Below are 6781 nucleotides of genomic sequence, written 5' to 3' on the forward strand. Positions count from 1 at the left end.
GAACATCGATGTGGCAGTATCCCTGTAGCATGCTCTTTTAAGGTCTTCAGGGAATAGTCCGAGAAGGGCAATAGCTGGGTCAAATGGTGGTTCCATTCCCAGCTTTCCCAGGAATCTCCAAACTGCTTTCCAAATTGGCCGCACCAATTTGCAGTCCCACCAGCAATGTACAAGTGTACCCTTTTCTCCACATCCTCGCCAGCACTTGTTGTTGTTTGACTTCATAGTGGCTGCCAATCTTACTGGAGTGAGATGGTATCTTAGGGTGGTTTTGATTTGCATTTCTCTGACTGCTAGAGATGGTGAGCATTTTTTCATGTACTTATTGATTGATTGTATATCCTCCTCTGAGAAGTGTCTGTTCAGGTCCTTGGCCCATTTGTTGATTGGGTTATTTGTTATCTTATTGTCTAATTTTTTGAGTTCTTTGTATACTCTGGATATTAGGGCTCTATCTGAAGTGTGAGGAGTAAACATTTGTTCCCATGATGTAGGCTCTCTGTTTACCTCTCTTATTGTTTCTCTTGCTGAGAAAAAACTTTTTAGTTTAAGTAAGCCCCATTTGTTGATTCTAGTTATTAACTCTTGTGCTATGGGTGTCCTATTAAGGAATTTGGAGCCCGACCCCACAATATGTAGATTGGAGCCAACTTTTTCTTCTATCAGAAACAGAGTCTCTGATTTGATATCAAGGTCCTTGATCCATTTTGAGTTAACTTTTGTGCATGGCGAGAGAAAGGGATTCAGTTTCATTTTGTTGCATATGGATTTCCAGTTTTCCCAGCACCATTTGTTGAAGATGCTATCCTTCCTCCATTGCATGCTTTTAGCCCTTTATTGAATATAAGATAGTTGTAATTTTGTGGATTGGTCTCTGTGTCCTCTATTCTATACCATTGGTCCACCCGCCTGTTTTGGTACCAGTACCATGCTGTTTTTGTTACTATTGCTCTGTAGTACAGTTTGAAATCTGGTATCGCTACACCTCCTGATTCACACTTCCTGTTTAGAATTGCTTTTGCTATTCTGGGTCTTTTATTTTTCCATATGAATTTCATGATTGCTTTATCTATTTCCACAAGAAATGCCGTTGGGATTTTGATTGGCATTGCATTGAACTTATAGAGAACTTTTGGTAATATCGCCATTTTGATGATGTTAGTTCTGCCTATCCATGAACAGGGTATATTTTTCCATCTTCTAAGATCTTCTTCTATTTCTCTCTTTAGGGTTCTGTAGTTTTCATTGTATAAATCTTTCACCTCTTTTGTTAGGTTGATTCCCAAGTATTTTTTTTTTTTGAGGATATTGTGAATGGGGTGGTTTTCCTCATTTCCAGTTCAGAAGATTTGTCTCTGATATACAGGAAAGCCTTTGATTTATGCGTGTTGATTTTATATCCTGCCACTTTGCTGAATTCATTTATTAGCTCTAGTAGTTTCTTTGTAGACCCTTTTGGGTCTTCTAGGTATAAAATCATATCATCCGCAAATAGTGATAATTTAAGTTCTTCTTTTCCTATCTTAATGCCTTTAATTTCTTTTGTCTGTCTAATTGCTCTGGCCAGTATTTCGAGAACTATATTGAATAGAAGTGGTGAGAGAAGGCATCCCTGTCTTGTTCCAGATTTTAGAGGGAATGCCTTCAATTTTTCTCCATTAAGAATGATGCTAGCCTGAGGCTTAGCATAGATAGATAGCTTTTACAATGTTGAGGTAAGTTCTTGTTATCCCTAGTTTTTCTAATGTTTTGAACATAAAGGGATGCTATACTTTGTCGAATGCTTTTTCTGCGTCTATCGAGATGATCATATGGTTCTTATCTTTAAGTCTATTGATGTGGTGAATAGTATTTATTGATTTCCATATATTGAACCAGCCTTGCATCCCAGGGATGAATCCTACTTGATCATGGTGCACGATCTTTTTGATATGTTTTTGTATACGATTTGCCAGAATTTTATTGAGGATTTTTGCATCTAAATTCATTAGGGATATTGGTCTGTAGTTTTCTTTCTTTGAGGTGTCTTTATCTGGTTTGGGAATCAGGGTGATATTGGCCTCATAGAATGAATTTGGAAGTTCTCCCTCTTTTTCTATCTCCTGAAATAGATTGTGGAGTATTGGTATTAGTTCTTCTTTAAAGTTCTTGTAAAACTCTGCTGTATATCCATCCGGTCCTGGGCTTTTCTTGGTTGGTAACCTTTTATATCTTGGGTTCAAACAAGCAATGAGGAAATTAAGGCTAGAAATCTGCTGAAATCCTATCATTAGTAGAATCAGAACTAAAATTCAAAGCTCACATTCTCATTTCCTCCCTAGAAAAACATCTTCAGTACTGATTCCACTCACCCTCATTGGAATGCTTATCTACAGACCTCACTGGATGTAAGCGATATTCACCCAATTTCCTCCTCCTCCGCCAGTACCCAGCCCAGTCCCTAATGCACAATAGGTAGGTGCCCAATGAATGGACGAGTCAGTGCTGTTAAATGGTACCAGAGCTGATTCCTGACTGCCTCAGGGGACATCAACATGATTCTCACCAAGAATCATAAGTCCTTTGATGACCAGGATGACCTCACTGATATTCTTTTAGCATCTCCCCAGAACCCAATACACGCCACGGTAAACTATCAATGAATCAATTGGTGATTGAAAAGAAAATTAAAAGCTGACAAATGCATGTGGCCCCACCAAGGGTCATTGGCCTTACGCATTTTCAACCTGAAGAAGTTATAATAATGTCCAAGACTCTTGGGAAATGTATTGTGACCAGACACTGTGCCTGGTCCTATTTAGTCTTCACAACTCCACACAACAAGTATTGCTCATCTCTTTATTTCCCAGTTGTGTAAAATGAAGCACAGAAGAGCTAACTACAAAGTTCACAGATATTAAGAAGCCAATTCAAAGCCAGTCTGACCTCATGGCCTGAGCTCATGGGCACTCTTTGGTCAAGCTGATTCCCCACAACCGTGACCTTCCCTGTGGCAGGATTTACATGCCACGTAAGAATATTACCTACCGAGGGGCCTGGAAAGCGTTGGTATTACAGTACTGTTTAAGTCAGCTTTTCTGCCGCTGTGACCAAAAGACCTAAAAAGAACAATCTTAAGGAGGAAAAGTTTATTGGGGGCTCACGATTTCAGATGGCTCAGTCCATAGAGGGCAGACTCCATTTCTCAAGGCTGGAGATGAGGCAGAACATCATGGTGGAAGGAAATGGTGGAGGAAAGCAGCTCAGGACATGGTACCAGGAAGCAGAGAGACTCTTCCCCCCACCACAGACTGAGCAAAAACCCCAAAGTCAGACCCCCAGGGACCCACCTCCTCCAGCCCCCCTACCAGCCTGCAGTCCCACCCACAGCATCCCTATCAGGGGACGAGTGCACTGATTGGGTTAAGGCTCTCCTGACCCAGATTCCACCTCTGGACTTTGTTACGTTGAGCTCTGGGGACACCTCACCTCTCAGCCTTCACCAGCACTGACGACGGCTGGTTTCAGGGTGTTGTTCCTTCTGGTTTCCGTGCAACAGAAGGCCCGCCAGCAGACCGCCATCCTATTCAGCTAAATGTTGACACAGAGGTCAGACAGATCACAGTGGCAACCAACGCGGTCATGATTTTCAAACACATGAACTTCAGCAAAAGACAGATTCTTCCACTCGAAACTGATGCCGAATCCAAAAGTTTCTGGAGCTGGGAAGAAAACGGCAGAAGCAAGATGTAAACATTGTCGGTGCTCATAATAAATGATAGCTAATAAAACTTGAAAAGATTATAGAACAGAAATTTACTTCCTGTGTCTCTCATTATTTAATAATTTATTATATGAAATCTATTGACCTTTCTGTGGGCTTTTTTTTTTTCCCTGAGAGGAAGCTGGAGCGTTAATTATGGTTTAGCTGTTTTATTGAACAACATTAGCATACAAATAGGACATCAATAACCAATTACCATCTTCATCTAGGTAAAGCAGGTCTCCTTCGTGGCCTCTGCGACTGCTAACTCAGCCACTCAAAGGTCTTGGGCACTTAATGATGATGGCATTCAAGGCTCTTCTCAATCAACCCCCAGGGAGTCTCCCCGACTTGATGGCTTGCTCCCCTCTCTGCATGCTCTGCTGACTGGCCAAGCTGGTCCACTCCTGCCCTGCTGCAGACCCACCTGGGGCTCCTGTCTCAGGCTGATGCTGTCCACCAATGGCTGGTCCTTTCATGTCTGGCTTCTGCCCATCCCCGCTCCATGTTCTTTATTCATTCTGCAGACACTAGCCGAATGCCATTGACAGACTGACCTGGGGGACACACCAGGAGCAAAGTGGACATGATCCCTCTTGTGCCTGAGGTGACAGGCTACTTCAGGATTCAGCAAACTTTCTCTCTAACAAGCCAGATAGTGAATATTTGGGGTCCAGCAGGCCATCATAAGTACTCAATCCTGCCTTTGCAGTGGGAAGGCGACATTGACAAGACATAAATGAATGGACCCAGCGATGTCTCAATGACACTTTGTTTATAATAAGCAGGCAGGAGGCTGCACTTGGCTTCTCAGCCATAGTCTGCTGACCCCTGGCTCAGAGCAGTGGACTCTGAGGTTGGAGAGAACTGGATGAGAAGTCAGCTTCCGTATCTGCACTGTGTGGCCTTCAGCAAGTTCCACTGTTTCTCTGCCCCTCGGTCTCCTCGTCTGTAAAATGCAGACAATAAAACCTATATCAGACTCTGTTGTCCCCCCGTTGAAAGCTTCTTATGTGTCATATCCAGACTCCTCACCATGCCCCCTAGGGAAAGGCTGAAACAATCTACCTCCTACTTTTCTCTTCCTCCCCCCCCTCCCCAGGCTCGGCTGCCTGACTCTGTTCCTGCCAGGCTGGTCGTCTGCAGCCCAGTGCCTGGCACATGCAGGGCCCCCTGCCTGAGATGCTTCCTCGCACCAGTCATATGCCAGTTCCCACCTGTAACATCCAATTTCAAATGTGGTTTCCTCCAAGGGACCCTCTGTGACCATCCCATCTAACATGGCCACACCTGGGAGAGGCCACCACGCCCCCTCCATCTCTGCTCCCTGCACTTATCCCAATTTGCATTTGTTGGTTTAACCCTTCATTTTATGTCCCCCATTAACCTATCAGTTCCATTAATGAAAGAACTTCCCCATCGTGTCTCAGGCACTTAGCCTATGTCTGGCATGAACTGATTAGTAAATCAATAGACACATGTGTCATTGATAAACAAATCAATATATGTTAGTAGATGAGCACATCCCCATCAAGGAAACTGCCCTGTGCTTTCTTTCAAGCATGGTAGGCAATGACTCACATTTTTTTATTTCTTTGTGCTTAGAGCTGACGACCTTTGATTTCTAGAATGCTTAAATCAGGACTCAGAGCAATTAATTTGAGTGTGCCCCCAATGTCCCACACTGAGCTCCCCTTTGGATTCTTGGGCTAGTTTCTTACTTCTGGTGAGATTCCTTTTCCTCTATGGAAGAACTTCAGACCAAGGACCAGAAGGAGCAAGACATGAAGAGTTGGGAAACCTGGGTCCTGTGCCCAGCTCTCTCCCATTGGCTGTGCGAGCCAAGACAATCGAGGCAGTCTCTCTGAAACTTGTTTTCTTCAATGGCAAATATAGAACATGAAGGATTCCAGCAACAACAATCTAACACTCTACAAAGTAATCTCCAGCTCTTGAGCCACTGGTGTTAGCAGATAAGAGCAAGTAAGAAAAACACTTTGAATATTACCTGCTTCATAGGAACATGCCTTGGGAGCTAGAAATCCAGTGTTCCCCCTCTTGTAGTGTCTCATCCAGAGTAGACTCTCTGGGCCAAGCCAGTGCCTGAAATGATTAATTATTGTAACAGCAGAGAGGTAAATGAAGAAGCGACAGATGGCCCATGTGAAATGGTCTAGAATCACCTGCTATGAAATTAATTCCACATCTTGGAGGCTTGGGGCTCAGAACACCATGCAAAAAAAAACGACTGTTGATAAATTGTGTGTGTTTGTGTGTCAGCCTCTCTGCAAACACCTAAATAATATATGTCGTGTCATGTTTTCTTTCCTCCATCTTGTTTTAATACATTATCATTTATAGAAAACGGCAGGGAAACGCAGGACATCAATCAAGCCATTAATTCCTGAGATTATGTTAATGAGATGCCTGGAGCGTCTGTTTCCCAGAATAGCTGCATCCCCAGGAAGAATGCCCCAGCTCAGCCTTCCCCCGCTTAGATCAGGAGCCATCAGCGCCCGCCAAGGTGTTCCCTTTTAAAGGGCAACAGGCACATCAGCCCCAGCCCCAGCACAGGCAGGATTTGCTCATCCAGACAGCAAAGGCCAGCAACCTTCCCTGGCAAGCCACAGATGAAACAGAAAACCTGTGAGACACAAAGAAGAGGAGCTCTGAAACCCCAGCTAACGAGCCTGGGAGGCCTCGTCACAGTTATCCCTCCTGCTCAGGAGCAGAGCGGCAGAGGAAGATAAAATAAAGTGAAGAGCTCCCCAAATAGAGGCACCATTAGCTGAGATGATACACAGAGACCAGGACAGCTGTGACTTCTATTCATGTGGGCGAAAGTCAGGGTAATGAGGTTGATGTCAGGAAAAAAAACCTCAATTACAATAACTACCACTCTCCGGCACTTCTTGACCACTGTACCTATTGTCACAATCACTGTTACCCCATTCCCTTTTATCAACAAGGCTCAGAAAGGTAACTCGAGGTGGCCCAGCTGGTGAGCTGTGCTACATTACAAACACAGGTGCGCCAGAT

This window comes from Spermophilus citellus (genome assembly GCF_964194105.1).
Source record: "Spermophilus citellus genome assembly, chromosome: 14".
Taxonomy (NCBI): Eukaryota; Metazoa; Chordata; class Mammalia; order Rodentia; family Sciuridae; genus Spermophilus; species Spermophilus citellus.